The sequence below is a fragment of the Neomonachus schauinslandi genome, chromosome 11 (assembly GCF_002201575.2).
Source record: "Neomonachus schauinslandi chromosome 11, ASM220157v2, whole genome shotgun sequence".
Classification (NCBI taxonomy): Eukaryota; Metazoa; Chordata; class Mammalia; order Carnivora; family Phocidae; genus Neomonachus; species Neomonachus schauinslandi.
The window spans coordinates 95064467-95081769 of NC_058413.1; positions in this window are offsets into that span (position 1 = coordinate 95064467).

Below are 17303 nucleotides of genomic sequence, written 5' to 3' on the forward strand. Positions count from 1 at the left end.
TCTCTTGCACTTTGCCTTTTTCACCCAATAACATCTGGAAATCACTCCATACCAATTCATAGTGATTTCCTCTTTCTTTTTTTACAGCTGCATGGTACTGTATGCATGTGCCAGAGTATATTCAATCAATTGTCTATAAAGGCATGCTGTTTTTCAGGATGGTAGCACCCACTGTGGAGACTTTCCCCTTTGGAAGCTAAATGCACATCATGGGCGACAGGACATTCTGAGCATCTTGGCATCGGCTGGGACTCGGTCCCATTGCTCCTCGTATTGGGGTTGAGTGTTTCTGACCATTGGTCTTGTTAGGGGCACGGAGGGGGGCCCTCTCCCAACACGTATGTGAAGGCCAGGGACCTTCCAGGGATTAAAAGACAAATCTGGTCTACTCTTGGAGCATGGACGCAAACATGTCTGAAGGATAGGGGGCTAGAGGGAGCAAGGGGAGGGATGAGACCCAAAGGACACAGATAACATGAGACAATGTCAGGGACACTCAAAACAAACTCACCTGAATGAGAAAGGTATCAGGAACGGTAAGCCAGACCTAGTCTCTGGTCCTGCACCTCAGTCTTCCTGCCCCAGCCCCTTGCTAACATGTGTATGGTTTGAGATAAAAGAGCTGTATGTGCCCTTGAACTGAGATCTCTGTAAGCCGTGGGTGCTCAGGAACCTTGCTGTGGGACCGCCCTTGACTGAGGAAGCAGACACATTCTCCTTGTTTGCAAAGTCAGTGTTGCAGCTGGGGGAGAAGCGGGGCGGGGTGGGGGGGGGGATTGCTCATCGGAACAGGGCCTGTGAGCTCTGGCATGGCCACCAGGGTTGGGGGTCATCGTGGAGGCCATCCCCCGACCCTGTCCAGGGGAGTGCTGCTTGACTAACTGGAGAACATTGCCCTTCTCTCTGTGCTGGAAGCATTTCCCTTTTCACTTTGCGACAGCAACTGTACTGAGTTTCAGTTTCCCCAGGGCTGGCAAAATCAGGAGCCTCCTTCCCGATCTCCGCCCTAGGCCTTCTTCACTACGGTGTCGGTGGCCTTGGCAGTGGCAAGACACTTGCAGTAGAAAGGAGCCCTAGGTACGTGCACCCCGATGTTTATAGCAGCAATGTCCACAACAGCCAAACTGTGGAAAGAACCAAGATGTCCACCGACAGATGAATGGATAAAGAAGATGTGGTATATATATACAATGGAATATCATGCAGCCATCAAAAGGAATGAGATCTTGCCATTTGCAACGACGTGGATGGAACTGGAGGGTGTTATGCTGAGCGAAATAAGTCAATCAGAGAAAGACATGTATCATTTGATCTCACTGATATGAGGAATTCTTAATCTCAGGAAACAAACTGAGGGTTGCTGGAGTGGGGGGTGGGGTGGGAGGGATGGGGTGACTGAGTGATAGACACTGGGGAGGGTATGTGCTCTGGTAAGCGCTGTGAATTGTGCAAGAGTGTTGAATCTCAGATCTGTACCTCTGAAACAAATAATGCAATATACGTTAAGAAAAAAAAAAGAAGAAGAAGAAGATAGCAGGAGGGGAAGAATGAAGGGGGGGAATCGGAGGGGGAGACGAACCATGAGAGACGATGGACTCTGAAAAACAAACTGAGGGTTCTAGAGGGGAGGGGGATGGGAGGATGGGTTAGCCTGGTGGTGGGTATTAAAGAGGGCACGTTCTGCATGGAGCAGTGGGTGTTATACGCAAACAATGAATCATGGGACACTGCATCAAAAACTAATGACGTAATGTATGGTGATTAACATAACAATTAAAAAATTAAAAAAAAAAGAAAGGAGCCCTAGAAGTAATGCCGCGGGGCTGCTGCTGGCCCTGGGACTTGGGTGGTGGGTGCAGAGAACAAGGCCAGAGTGGCTCCGAGCCCACATGGGACTTCCCTGAAGAGTCTCAGCACGCTATGCGAGCAGTGACACCCTAAAAGACTGACCTTCCTGCCACCACGCAGCTGGGGGCTCGGAGCCTTGAGATTTAGGCATTAAGTTTAGTGGGACCACCTTTTGACTTCTGAACGAGGAAGCCTGTGACATGTGGGTTGGACTTGGATGTAGAATCACCATAGACACCACTGATGCTCCCCCTTCCCCCGTGCAGCCTGCCTGACAGATGGACAGTTTGCATCGTGCTAATTACTATTACTCCTCTGCTCCTGTGTACATGCCTTATGCCCTCCCTCCTGTGCTTGCCTGTCCCCTTGAAGGCAGGGGCTGTCTCTTCCCCTCCCCCTGTCTCCCCACAACGTGTGTCTGAACTCAGAGGTAGTCAGGCCCTGGGGTTCACCAAGGTCCCCTTGTGCTCATCACTCCTGGTAACAGGTGCTCAGTTCAGGGCCTGCAGTCTTGGATTCCAGGGGGCCTGACACCCTGAGCTGGGGAGGTAGGAAATGGGGTCCAAGTCTCCTATGCCCCCTCCTCCCAGAGACCTTCCCTGACCCCCTCCCCCCGCCCCGTAGAAACACCCTTGTCACCACCCACCTTCTGACTGTGACTTAGTTCTCTTCTTGGAACTTTTCACTCCCATATTTGCCTATGTCTCTCCCATCAGAACTGAGCTTTATGAAGGCAGGGATTTCTGTTTTGCTCACTGCTAATTGGCCAGGCCTAGAATAGCGCTGGGCACGGAACAAATATCTTGGCAGATACTTGTTGATTAAATATAATGCTGCCGCACCAATAATGATGACAACGATAAAGAATTCCTAAATTCCGTTCTTTTTTTTAATAGATGAAATATGTTGCTTAATTTAAAAAAATCTTTAAAATGAAAATGTATTATTCTTTAAAAAGTATTAATTGCTAATGGTTTTAAAGGTAAAGAATGAGTCCAAAAGATAAAATATAACATCATTGGTGCAATTTAGTATGGCCTAAATTGTGCCATTTGCAAATGTTTGTGTTTTATTAAAATTCACTTACTAACTACTAGAAAATTATTTACCTAAAATATTATTATTTTTTTATTGGACTGATTTTATGTATATATATAGTTCAATATAAGAACATTTTTACTCTTTGTGTTTCTTTTCTGTACTTTTAGTTTCATTTCATGATTATTACTGAAACTAACTTTGTTGACTATAGGAAAGGTTTTTTCAAAAATCCACTGAGTATGGAATATGCTAGGATGTCACTGGATATACCCATAGGAGGCAACTTCTCTTTCCAATGTCCCGCCCCTTGGAACAAGGACCTATGAAGCGCAGGTCCTGCTGTGATGGATAGGAGGCATTTGGGGGAACCTTCTAGGGACAGTTGAGTCCCACCATAAAAGTGGGACAGCTGTGGTGAACACACCTCTTGGGTAAAAATTACACTAAGACCCTGTAGTTAAGATACAGCTGCAGTATGCTGTAACAAAATCCAAAATATAGTGGCTTATACAAAATAGTTTATTTCTCTCTCCTACCACAGAGCTGGTATGGGAGTGTCATAGGATAGGGACCCAGGCCCTTTTAGACTTTTCTTTTTTATTTAAAAGATTTTATTTATTTATTTGAAGAGAGAGACACGGCGAGAGAGGGAACACAAGCAGGGGGAGTGGCAGAGGGGGAAGCAGGCTTCCCGCCAAGCAGGGAGCCCGATGCAGGGCTCCATCCCGGGACCCCGGGATCATGACCTGAGCCGAAGGCAGACGCTTAACGACTGAGCCACCCAGGCGCCCCGCAGGCCCTTTTAGTCTTGTTCTCTGGCATCCCTAAAGTTGTCCTTGGTGATGGTTAATCTTATGTGTCAACTTGATTGGGCCATGGGGTGCCCAAATATTTGGTTGAATGTTATTCTGGGTTTTCTGTACTTTCAGATAAATTCAGCATTTAAATTGGTAGCATGAGGGGTGCCCGGGTGGCTCAGTCGTAAAGCGTCTGCCTTCGGCTCAGGTCATGATCCCAGGGTCCTGGGATCGAGCCCCGCATCGGGCTCCTGCTCGGTGGGGAGCCTGCTTCTCCCCCTTCCATTCCCCCTGCTTGTGTTCCCTCTCTCGCTGTGTCTCTCTCTGTCAAATAAATAAATAAAATCTTTAAAAAAAAAATTGGTAGCATAAGTAAAGCAGATTGCCCTTCCTAATATGGGTGGGCCTCATCCATTCAGCTGCAGGCCTGAGGAACAAAAGGTTGACCTTCCCTGGAGTAAGAGGGTGTTCCTCCTGCCTGCCTGACTGCCTCTGTGCTGGGACATTGGTCTTTTCCTGCCTTCAGACCTGAACTGAAGCATTGGCTTTTCCTGCACCTCGAACTTGCCAGCCTTTGGACTAGAATCACACCATCAGCTCTCCTGGTTCTCAGGCCTGCAGACTCAGCCTGGAACCTCACCACTCTTGGGGCTCCTGTCTGCTGACTGCAGATCCTGGGATTTGTCAGCCTCCATAGTTGCATGAGTCAATTCCTTATAGTAAATCTCTTTGTATCTATGTGTGTGTCTATTAATATATATAAGTAAATATATAATATATATGCAAGTATATATGTTAATTATGTAGACACACACACATCTTATTGGTTCTGTTTCTCTGGAGAACCCTGTCTGATACACCCTTGTTCGTGTGAGCCAAGATGCCTCCCCACAGCTCTGTGTTCCAACCAGGAAGGGAGAAAGGGGGAGGGCAGGGCATGCACCTTTTCCAGCAGCCTTGACCCATAAGTTGCATACATTACTTTTGCTCACATCCCGTTGGCTACAGCTTAGTTGCGTGACCACATATAGCTGCAAGGGAGGCTGGAAATGTATTCTTTATTTGGGCAGTTATGTGTTCAGCTAAAAATTCTATTACCACAATAAAATTCTATTACCACAGAAGAGGAAAATGAATATATGGTGACAAGTGGAGTTAATACAGAACTGAAATATTCCTCTTTCCTACCACTGAAGATGGTAACTCAGCAGCAGTGCATTCATGGTCCTGGAAGGGTCATGGATATCATACCCATCCTGGGGGGAACTGCTCCAACTGTTTGAATATCCTGCCTTGGAGCTGGGGAGGAACGGGAGTAAGAAATTTGTGCAACTTCCTTTTTTTGCCTGGCTGTGCCCCTACATGGGCATTTCCCCCTCTTTTAGAAGCAATGTGGTTTTACACATTCAACTCAGCTGACTTGCATGGATGAATTAAGGAGGATGAGAGTAAGCCAGTATTTCCCCAACTTGCTGGAAGACCTACTTTGGGTGTTTGTGAAAAGTGCATATACTGATCCATCCTGGAGACTCTGTTCCTTGGTCTGGGAAAGAACCCAGGAATCTGTAGGTTTAACAAACTGCCCAAGTGATTTCAAATCCGGTAAATTTGGGAAACCCTGGGCTATTTCCCCAGCTTATCCAGAGCCTGTCCAGAACATGGAGATTGACTACAAGACTGTTCATGATAACATCCCAGGACAGGAGCTGGGGCATGGGGCTCACACAGGAAGACGAGGTGAGGTGGGGGGGCTGTAGGGTAGCTCTCGAGATGTGGTTTCCAAGCCCCACAACGGCCAGCGCTTATGGCTCTTCTTTCCAGACTCTCCCTGCCTTCTCTTCTGTGGCTTCTCACTTCTCCAGCCCGTGCCGACAGCCTTATTCTTTCCTTGTCCATTGAGACTGTGATCCAGCTTCAGTTAGCAACTGGGTCTAGTCCCACTCTCAGAGATGACTCCGTGAAACGTGGCAAGGAGAAATCTCCAACTCAGGACACTGGAAGCACCACCCGTGCTGGGTCTCTGACCGCTCAGGCCTGTGACATTCAGCTTGCCACGTGGCTTGTCCCTCTGCTTCAGCGGATCCTCCCCACACAGCCTCCTCTTCCTCGCGAGCGTCCGAGTGAATTATGAGATCCACCCAGCGGAAGTGGAAGAGTTAATCAAAAGGATGTTTCTTCAGAGACTCCAACTGCACTTAGCAAGTTGACATTATTGAGTCTCCCTAGCTATTGAGGAGGGGCTCTGAGGATCAGGGAAGGACTTTTCTCTCCAGCCCTGTCAGCATCAGGCTGCCCTTCACGTCACCCTGGGGCCGGGATTGGGGGTGCAGCGGGGAGCCAGGCCACAAGTCGGGGCCTGCCTGGGCCCTGAGTCCTGCCCTCCCAGCCGACGGGAGGTTGGCAACAAGTAGCAGCCCCTCCTCTCGGCAGGCGAGCAGGGTGAGCTATCCTTCTCAGCCCATTAACACAGCACACGCAGAGCAAGGTTAATGGAACTGAGATAGGGCTGGCAGGAGAGGGAGAGCCCCGTGGGGACCATGCAGCCCACCTCCTGTCGCTCAGCACACTCGCCCCTCTTCTCCGCTCTGGGCCCATTCAAGGAATGTGTCCATCTGGGCACCTCTGCTTCAAAGACATGGTGGGGAGGAGGGGCCAAGTGATGCAGAGGGGAGAGGGCCATCTTTCTCCCGCTCTCTTGCCCGCAGGGCCTGGAGGGAGGGCGGCCATCAGCTCAGTTAAGGGAGTCATTAGAAGAGAAAATCCGTTTTTATGCTCACAGACAGGTCGTGTGATTGAATTGTGGGTGCAGACAGAGACAGTCTGCAAATCTCGGCATACTGGGACCTCCGTGTTCACTAGGCGGGGTCCTAAAAGGGCAAGGCAGAAGGAGTGCTGGCCACTGGGGTGAATGGGGTTCCCATCAGCCCGGGTCCCTAGAACCACCATTTACTCCTAAGTGGAAGGAAATGGCTCCCAAGAGATGCAGATGGGTCTGAGGTCTGCCAGCAAATCAGATGCAGATCAGAGGGAGGAGGTGAGGAAGTCCCCCAGCTTTGGGGAGGATATAAGGTCAGTGGGGACACATTGCACAGATGAAAATGACGTATTTCATAGCCCAAGATCCGGGTGCATTTTCACACCCACTGATTTGAAAACCAGTCAAAGCTGCTCCGATTCCTTTCCTTCTGAGGGAGAAAGGAGAGGGACCTCGCTCTGTGGCTTGCTGGGCAATGGAGGTGCTGTGCTGTTTGGTGCAGTCCAGGCCTCAGAGGTGAGGCCGTCCCAGAATCCTGCCCTCCTCCCTGCCGGCCAAGCTCATTCTCCCACAGCGGGCTGTGTGCGGAGCGCGTGCACCCAGTCAGTCAGGACAACGAGATTGTCACAGGACAGCATGCTCAGGTCCACTTAAGACATAAGACATGAGTGTGTTTCAGGGCTCCCTCATCCCCTTTGAGTTTTTGTTCTTAGCCCGGGGCCCTCCCACCAAACTGAAATTGAACCCAGACATGAGAGGGGGGCCTGCAGCCACGTTGTCTTGAGGCTTCGTGGTGCCGGCCTCCCCAGGCCGGAGGGCACCCGCCTCCTTCCACCCAGTTCCGGCACATTCTTCCTAGACTTCTTTCTTGGGCCATTTCTCAGCAGGTGCTAAGTGGAGAAGATGCAAAATTGTCCCCTAACTCTTGGTTCATGGGGACATTCCAGGCTGCAGGGCTAGGAAAGGTATAGAATTTGAAACCAGTTCCGAGGGTTGGAGGGTAGTGTATGTGCCTGTGTGTACATTTGGGAACAAGCTACTTCTGCTTCCTAATGAAAAAATAAAAGCTTGAAAGGGATTTGTTAAATCAACTAAAAGAAGCCCCTGGGATCTCCATCTCTCTGATGCACAAACCCTTCCCCAGTGTGCAAATGAATCAGGACCCACATGGATCCGATTTCACTCCAAAACTGGGCTGGCTTATAAAACCTGAAAAGGAAAATCGCCAAGGGCCAAGTTTGTTTTCATTTCTCTGTCCACACACTCCCAGAAGCTTGTTCTGGCCTCTCCACCCTCTGGGGAGACAGGGTGTTTGCATGTTTGAGTGGGAAAGGGAGGAAGAGAAGTCCCTATCATGACATCTAGGCCAGGCAAACTGGGAAAACTGGGCTTAGCCTTGTTATTTGTCAGAGAATGCATGGGTCCTACTCCCCAGACATGGAAACAGAGGGGGACAGACAGTCGGGTGCTTGAGAAAGGGGCTCAAAGGAGATGGGAGAGTGTCTTTATCCTCCTTTCTGTCTCTCTAGGTCTTTTTTCTTAGGGCCTGACTAACAAGGATGATGAGCAGGACGGGGCTGTAGAAAACATCTGGAAAAAAAAAACCCTGGGGTCTGCCTGGGGGTCCAAAGATGTGCATCGGGGGAAGGTTTGAAAAACCCAAGCTCGGCTCACACTTAGTCCTCCCTCAAGGACTGCAGGATAATGCTGCAAGTTGCTTGTGGTATAATAAAAAAGACTGTGAGACAAAATAAAATAAAAACCTCTGGCCTTCGTCCAGGGTTCCTGGCCAACAGCTCCTAACGCCCTCAGAATCTCCTGAGTGATAAGAGTGTCATTTCTTCTGTGTGCTGATGCTATGACTCCAGCGGGGTTGGGATGTGTGTGGGGGACCAGACAGCTTCAGGATGGGGGCTGGTGGCCAGAAAGCCCAGGCTGGGATTAGAGGGTTACAACTTTCAGTCCCGGGAAGGGGAGAGGGACAGGAGGCTGAGTTCCAATCACCAATGGCTATTGATCTACTCAGTCATGCCTCCATAATGAAACCTCCATAAAAAGCGCTAACCAGGGGCGCCTGGGTGGCTCAGTCGGTTAAGCGTCTGCCTTCAGCTCAGGTCAGGATCCCAGGGCCCTGGGATGGAGCCCCACGTCGGGCTCCCTGCTCAGCAGGGGAGTCTGCTTCTCCCTCTCCTCCCCGCGTGTGCTCTCTCTCGCTATCTCTGTCTCTCTCTCAAATAAATAAATGAAATCTTAAAAAAAAAAAAAAAGAAAGAAAGAAAGAAAGAAAGCCCTAACCAACAGGGTTTGGAGAGCTTCCAGGTTGGTGAACTCACTGATGTGCTGGGAAAATGGCGGGCAGAGAGGGCATGGAAGGCTGGCTTCCCCACCCTTCTCCCAGACCTTGCCCTGAGCATCTCTGCCATTTGGCTGTGTCCTTTCTAATAAACTGGTAAACATAAATAAAGCGTTTTTCTGAGTTCTGTGAGTCATTCTGTGGAATTATTGCACCCGAGAGGAGGTTGTGAGAACCCCTGATTTATAGCCAGTCAGTCAGAAGTCCGGGTGATCCCCAGGACTTTTGCGACTGGTGTTCGAAGTAGGGGCAATCTCGTGGGGCTGAGCCCTGAAACCTGTGGTCTGACGCTAACTCTGGGTGGTTAGTGTCACGATAGAGTTGAATTATAGGACACTCGGTTGGCTGCAGAGAATTGCAGGATGGGCTGTGGTGTGGAAAAGCCACACATAGTCGTCAGAAGGAAGACAACTGCATTGCCAGAGCCCCACCTTGTCAGGCCCTTTGTGCGCGGACTGACAGGAAACAGGGTAATAATTATATAAAATGACTGGTGAGGGTCACTGGAGACCAAAAGAGGGCATAGACAGACCCCAGTTCCGTTGTACCAGCTCCCCACCTTCCCCCCACAGGGTCTCCCCAGGGGAAACAGGCTTGTTAGCTCATCTTTTTTTTTTTTTTTTAAAGATTTTATTTATTTATTTGACAGAGAGAGAGAGAGGAGAGCACAAGCAGGGGGAGCAGCAGAGGGAGAGGGAGAAGCAGGCTCTCTGTTGAGCAAGGAGCCCGATGCAGGGCTCGATCCCAGGACCCTGTGATCATGACCTGAGCCAAAGGCAGATGCTTAACTGACTGAGCCAGCCAGGCACCCCTTGTTTAGCTCATCTCGCAGGTGTCCAGACCACTCTGCCCTGAGCCTCCACAACATGTTCGCAGTCATATCTTCTGATCTGGGGGAGAAAAGGCCCAGTGACCACTCTCTGCCTGTAGCCTCCATCCCTGTTTCTCAAACTCTATTCCAAAGGCTTCCAAGTTAAAGCCCAGACAAGTCACAAAGCTTGTCCAGGGTCACACAGCATATAGGCCCAGATGCACGTGTCCTATTTCCTATGAAAACGCTGAAGCCACAGGCCATGCTGCTTCTCCCCTCTCTAGGAGAGCATAGGGTATCTCGGCACCCCGATGGCTCCCCCCTTTCCCCAGCTGCTTGGGTGCCGGGGTCCTCTGAAGTGAAGGACCTCCAGAAGTGTCTGGTATCTGAAAAGAGAGCTGATTGGCCCCACAAAGCCAAAAGAAAACTGCAAAATCAAAATTAATAAATGTTTGATTACATGTCTACAAAACATGTCAACTAGTCAACTGCCACTTAACTCAACTCCCAGTTATTCTAAATTATAATTAATGTGGAGTGTGTCTGCAGCTTAAGATGATTGATACATTGTGTGGCCTCCAAGTATCAGACTGAGTAGCAGATGGAGGTCATAAAATGACCCCGTCCCTCCCCATCTCTGCTTCTGAATCAGAAAACTGAAAAAGGTGAAAGATTTGAGAAGAGGAGAAGAGGTGAAGAGGAGTTCCCGGAGGAGGAGCCCAGCTCTGCTCTTGATGTGAGGCTCCTGGACCACGGAAGGCAAATCTAGTGCATGGCTCACTTTCTCCATCAAATTTTAAATAACTCCCCATTCTCTGTGTTCCGGGCCGACAGAGTTATGGTTCATTCAAAATGGTGGCCAATCCCAACATCATCTGAGGTTGGCTTTAGGGCAGCGTCACAACCAAATGCCCCCAGACTAGACCCCCAACTTTTTGGTGCCCAGTCCACCTGTGAAGGACTGTGGGGGGTACCACTGGGGTCGTGAATGGTCCACATTTATTCAAGAACATTCAACAAATACTTGTGCCAGGCATTAGGTTACATGCGGGGGGGGGGGGGCGTGCAAAAGTGAGCAAAACAGACCCCCTTCCCCTAGGAGGGCCGTGTCTAATGCATAACAATTGCCAGAGTTTGTGCCATACTCTCTCATTTGATTCTCGAAAAGGCCCTGGGAGCACTCAGGGCAGACATTAGTTTAATTTTTCTTTTTTTTTTTTTTTTAAAGATCTTACCTACGCGTTTAACAGAGACACAGCGAGAGAAGGAACACAAGCAGGGGGAGTGGCAGAGGGAGAAGCAGGCTTCCCGCAGAGCAGGGAGCCCAATGCAGGGCTCGATTCTGGGACCCTGAGATCATGACCTGAGCCAAAGGCAGACGCTTAACAACTGAGCCACCCAGGCGCCCCTAATTTTATCTCCCTTTTCAGGGAGGCCATTGAAGTTGTCTAAGTTGGCAGCTCTAGAGCCTGGACTCTAGCCCCCCACGTGCTGTTTCTATACACCTAGTTTTCTCCCCACAGGCCAGGCCCCTCGGTGACGGCCAGGGGGCTGTCCCAGCAGCAAAGGATTGCTGTCTGAGACTGCAGGCCTTGAGACCTCCTTTCGGGTTGAGCCCGCAGGCCTGACCCCGGGGAGGGGGGAGGCTGTGTCCAGCAGCGGGGGGAGGTGGCTGCCAGGGCTGCTGAGCTGTTCCCTGCACTCTGGAGCTTCTGAGATTATCTGCGACTAATCAGCTATTTATTCCAGCCAATTCATTATGTTCTCTTTGAACCACGCTTCCTTTTCCGGAGAAAAGCTGCCCTGGAATTGGTCTGAACATTAAGGGCAAAATGTGCTTGCAGGCTGCATTCCGGGGCCAGCTCTGTGCTTCTGGTCCCACCCGCCCGCCGGCCCTCTGCCGGGCCCTCTCTGTCACCGCGCCTTCAGCGAGGGACGGATGGGCTCAGCCCGCAGCTTGGTCCCCGAGCACGTGTCCATCCAGTCCTGCCTGCCAAGGGGCTTGATCAGCCTCCTCCCCGCCACCCCCCTCTCCAGGCCTGCGATCTCGGCCTGGGCATCAAGGCGTCCTGTGCTCCATCAGGGCGCTGGGCTCTGCAGCAAATCCTGTGTCTCCCGCTTCAATCCCTCCCGAGCTGCCGTTCAATCACCCCCCCCCCCCGCCGCCCCCAGCGCACAGCTTAGCTCTGCTCCAGCCCTCCCTGTGGGCTCTGTCACCCCCATCACCCGGCCTGATCCTGTCACCTGCTCTGCCAGCCCCCCTCTGCCCTGCAGCCACCCCAGATGAAAATCTACTTCCTTCTGTCACCCCGGCTCCTCTCCTTCCAAGCCCGCCCTCCCTGGCATCAGATTTTACCACCCAGTGCTCTGGTCTGGGCCTACCCTAGCCACTTTCTGACTCCCAGAGAGGGTAGCTGGGAAGATGGGAGGGAAGAGAGGGTCTCTCCTCCTCTCAGCCTCCAGACTCTCCCTAGGTGCTGGCAAGGTGGGTTGCCCTCACCAAAGCAAGCTGGGAAAAGCCCCAGAGCTGCGGGCCACCGTGGCCTAAGGCTCTTCTCAACCTCTCCCCAGCCTCAAACAGTCAAAAGCCCAGAGAGTGCGGTTTCCCCACAGGATACTCCCTCCCTCTGGCTCCAGCGGCCTCATCTTGGGGCTGCATGTCTATCCCAAGATAATTCCTCCCTGGGAACGCGGTTGCCACGGCAACAAGAAGGCAGCCACCACAGACACAAAAGGGGCAGGGGGCCAGAGAGTGCAGAGGGACATGAAATTTGACCACGATGGCTGTGCTGGGCCCTCCTCCCCCCATCTTAAGGGACATGGCCCTTCTGGAGCACAGGTGGGCAGGGGTCCTGCCGCGGGCTTTATGGCAGAAGGGGCCAGGGAGCAGTAGAGACCGTCCCACTGCAAATGCAGCCTGTCATCCTGGCGGATTTGGGGGACCTGTGAGCTGTGGAGCACAGACATAGAAGAATTATCCTCTAAGTCCAAACCCGTGATACCTGGGTCTGGCCAGAGCTTGCCTGTGACAGTGTTGCTAGGACTTTATGGGAAAGGCTTTGCCCTAGAAGCTGTCAACCTCAGAGTTAGGATCATGCCCCAATACCTGCCACTCTCCTAACAGCCCCTCTGGAGCCAGCATTCATGAGTGTCCTAAACCCTTCCTTAACAGACTGTGACACCTCTTAGGGAAATGAGCTCCCTGAATTTATCCCCAGCTGCTCAGAGGAGCGGTCCCCTCGATCTGCTCCATACCTATGTGATGTAAGTGTTCAAGGAGTCCCCTCGGGTTTGGTGCTTTGGGATTTGGTGAACTACCTACCCTTCATCCCGGCCTTCCAACCCTCACGATAGCATACGCTTTAATTTCAAAGGACAGTATTTCCTAAAGCCCAATGTGCCCCAGGTGACTTTACAATATTACCTCATTTATTCCTCACGACCTTATGAGGTGGCAATTCTAATCTGCATTTCAAAGGTGAGGAGAGTTGACTCGTCCACCAGCGGGCACAAGGCAGAGGTGGGATTCGAACTGGTCTGACGAGGCGGTCAGTGCGGCTCCCAGGAGGACCCAGCTACTCTTGAGCCTATTGGTCTGGGAAGGGCGAATATAAATTAAAATAGGAGGCGTATTCCTCCCTATTGAAGATAAGGAGAGGACCTCTTCCTCCTCTCACTTTTCTTTCAGAGTTTTTTCCTGTGTCCTTGTCAAATGCACGGAAATCTTTATAATGGCTAGATCAGTCTCCTGCTGGTCTCAGAGCTCAGGCATTTCCTCAAAGACCTGAGAGCCACCTTTTTGAAATGCAAACATCAAGGGAGATAGGCCCCCTCTCTCTGAGCTCCTGTGGGAGGCTAGGAGCCTAACTTTGGTGGGTTCCTTGCTCCCATTTGCAGAACCACCTCAGTCACAAATTACGCGTTTGTTTTTCTTCTGGATAAAGCCAATAAGCTAATGCAGATGGTCGCCCAGTTACCAGGTAGAGGCAGGATGAAATTTGTGTGACAAATGGTGCTGTCAAGACCTCTTATTTGAGGACGAGTTCTTGTCTATCATGGTGTATAAACAAGGGGCATGTATATAATGGGTTGTATCTGCCGGGCTACTGAAGGGGACCAGAATATGCCACCCCAAAGGATGCCCCTCTGGCATAAGAATTATTTGGAAGGCCACTGAGGAACAGCAGAAGCAGGAAAAGCTCTAAAATCAGAGCATAAGTTTCCCTTTTGTCAAGAAACTTGACATCAGTAAAGGAAATTTCCATTTGTACAAGTGTTTCCGTCTCCTGTAGCAGGAGGGGGAGACTCTTAACAGCTCTTATCAAAGGAAAAGACTTCAATCTGTGTGACAATCCCTACTGAACAACCCTTGTTTGCCATATGTTTCCTGGTCACCTTCCCATAACTCTCCTCCCCGCTGCCAAGCCCCAAGCCCATTTTTCTTTGTGTAGCCTGAAGTAAGTCCCTAAATTCTGGCTCCCTTTCCGAGCTACAGTTTTCTTTGTGAACTCCCGCGCGCGAGTGTGTGTAATTAAAACCGTTTTTATTTTCTGGTTAATCTGTCTGGTTATCAGTTTGATACCAACTGAACCCAGCCACTGAACCTAGGAGGGTAGAGAGAAAAAGGGTTTTCTCCCCTGTGCTATACAAGGGGGTGAGATTCCATTTTGTCTTTGAAGTCTCTTAAGGGATAAGCTGTGATATGCATCACATTCTGGTTTAATGCTTATTCGATAAGGAAACTGTCCCCACTACCGTTGTAGAGGTTTTCTGGGTTGAGAGATTTTTTTTCTAATTTTACTTCTACAGTCCAATCATAGACTCCCTGTCCTTTGAATCTGTGCTCCTCACCCCTGCCTCCTCTAAGACTCTGGATGCTCACTGATGTCCAGTTTCCCAGTCTCCGGGGCAGAGCCTATTCTGAATTAAGCCTTGCTGGCGTGTTAACAGATGTCAGACCTCTGCTAAGGGTGATTCGTCCCTGCCTGAGGCTATCCCACATTTTGGGGGAGGTTTAGCCCACAGACCTGCCCCCCCCCCACCGACGTCACTCCCGTCTTCAAAAACCTTTGAGGTTTAAGAGATGAAGTCACAACTTAGTGATGTGCGCACCCCATAGGCCATAACTTCTGCTGCTCTTCCAATTTATCTCCCTATTCCCCCCCTACCCCCACCCCCGACAGATCACCCACTTGGCGATGCATTCATTTCGTGCCTTTCCTGACCTCGTTCCCTCTGGACTGGAATGCTTCCTCCTCTGCTCTTCCCCAGGCCACCAAGGTCTCTGTTTCTTCAAGGACCCGCCCAGATGCCCCCGCCCTGGAGCCTTCTCAGGTGTGAGGACTCACTCCAGCACCTCCCGGCCTCGCCACACCGTGCGCCGCCCTCATCCCAAAGTCTTGTCTGCTCAGGGTCCCCTGCTAGGTCTGTGACGCGTCCTCTGCCACACACCGTTCTTTGAGGATGTGACCCATCTCCCTTTGCATCATATCTCCGAACTGCACCAAGCCCAGGGCCACCCCTGGCTGCTCGAATGGAATGCTCTGGCCGGGCGGGCCTTGGAGACAAGGGTGGGCCCTCCTGGCTCAGGTGACGGAGTAGATTGGTGTAGGGTTTCCCAAAAGGGAGGAACTGAGAGCCTTCGTGTTTGCTCCTCCTCCGCACTTTGAGGGTCATAGCCTCTTTCTCAGCTAATCAGCAGGTGGAAATGTGACCGTCCCGACTGGGCCACCCAGCACAAGGCCTTCCGGATCCCCTTCTCTCTCCTGAGTAATAAACAGAGTCGTTACCAGGTGCCTCGCTCAGCCTCCTGCGCCGGCAGGTTATTTATATGCAAATTTGCCTGTCTGTGGTTGTGGAGGCTCATAAACATGATAACAGAAGCTTCTGTAGGGGCTGGGACTTGATGGAGGGTGGGGAGAGGCCCTCTAGCTTCTGTGGGGAGAGTTAATACGGGATTAGCCACAACCAATTAGATGGTATCAAACCCAAAGGGACCCAGCAGCTTAGCTAAACTGAAGATCCGAGGGAGGGAGGGAGGGGGGCTGTGGCTGTCAGGAGGGCCTCACGCACCGGCGGAGCCATCCCCCAGGAAGCCAGGCTTGGGGGTAGAGTCCTAGGCCCCGGGCCCCTTGGAAAGGGGCCCTGGGAGGAAAGGCACCACAGTGACCCTCACACCAGTCCTGGCATCCAGGGATGTTGGTGGGAAGCATGGCAGCCCAGGAGGTGCGGAGGTGCAGAGGTACGGCATCGCCCGGGAGCCTTCCCGTGTGCTGACCCCTTCTCTGCCTGGTAGACTGCAGGCCACCCTCTGGAACACCCCTGGGATGTCCACTCCCCAGTCCCCTGCTCCAAACATCACACCATTTGTTTCGGGGTCTGTCCCCACCCCGTCCAGATCGCAGTGCCTGAAGGCTGCACGTGGTATCCTTGGTCTTTGACTCTCCAGGAGTACAGTACAGGGTTTGGAACAAAATAGATGGTCAGTAAACATTTGGGGGGAGACTGGGAAGGGAAACTCAAAGAAAGCCAAAGATATTTGGGCTTAAATCCTGATGTTACTTGAGATCCCCCCCCCAAAACATGTCTCTGGCATACGGATTATTTAGAGCTAAAGGCCATGGAGAGCTGGCAGGTACAGGGAAAGCTCTAAAACAGGGAACACGTTTTCTTTGTAAAGGGAGTTTACATCAATAAAGGCAATTTCCATTTGGAAACGTGTCTCCCTCTCCTGTACGGGAGGAGACTCTTCAGGACTCCTTCCAGTGGACCATGCACGGACTTATATCTGCAAACCAAACCCTACTAAACAACTTGGACACCCCCAACCCCATTTTTTCTGGTCACCTTCCCACAGCTTGCCACCTCTGCCCAGAAGCACCTCTCCTTTGGATGGTCTAAGATGGTGCGTGAGTCCAAGTCTATCCACCCCTCTGGGTGACTCATTGTTGGGTGCTCCCGTGTGTACATGGGAGGGTGCACACACGAATACATTTCTGTTTGTTTTCTCTTGTTAATCTGTCTTTGGTCAGTCTCATTACAGGCCCACAGCTGAAGAACCAAGTTTGGAGAGAGGAAAATATTTTTTTTTTCCTCCCTGCATACTGCTTTTGTGATCTTGGGCAAGTTATGTTACTCCTTGACCTCATTTTGCTCATCTGTAAAATGGGGATAACAATCCCTCCAATGACGATCCTATGTGGCGAGATTGTAAACCTCAATCAAGTTAGTTACATTTCTCCTGCCATTAACTGCTTCCCTTTCCCACCGTCCAGGGCATCTGGCCACTGGTCCGGGGGAGTCCATTCCCCGGGGAAGGCAATCGGCAAAACGAAGACTTGTGGATAATCGAGTAGGAAGAGAGAGGAGAATTGGTTGGAGAAAGAGAATGGAAAATGAGCCACAGCCTCTGAAAGTGCCTTTTTATTGGAAGGGCGTCCCTGAGAGGTAGCAGGCAGCAGGCGGCCGCGGAGCGCGGAGTCAGGGCCGGTGACCCTGGTGGGCTCTCGGGGCCGTCAGCACGCGGGCACTGGTGTCTGCCGGGTCCTGCCCGGTGCCGGACAGTTGTCCACCCAGAGGAGCGCCTGCACGTGAGGCGCCCGCGGAGTGGCTGCTTTCTCAGTGTCCTTACGACCCAGGGGCTGAAAGAGGACATAACTACCTCCATTCTGACCTCAGTCCGTACTTTGTAATTGGTTA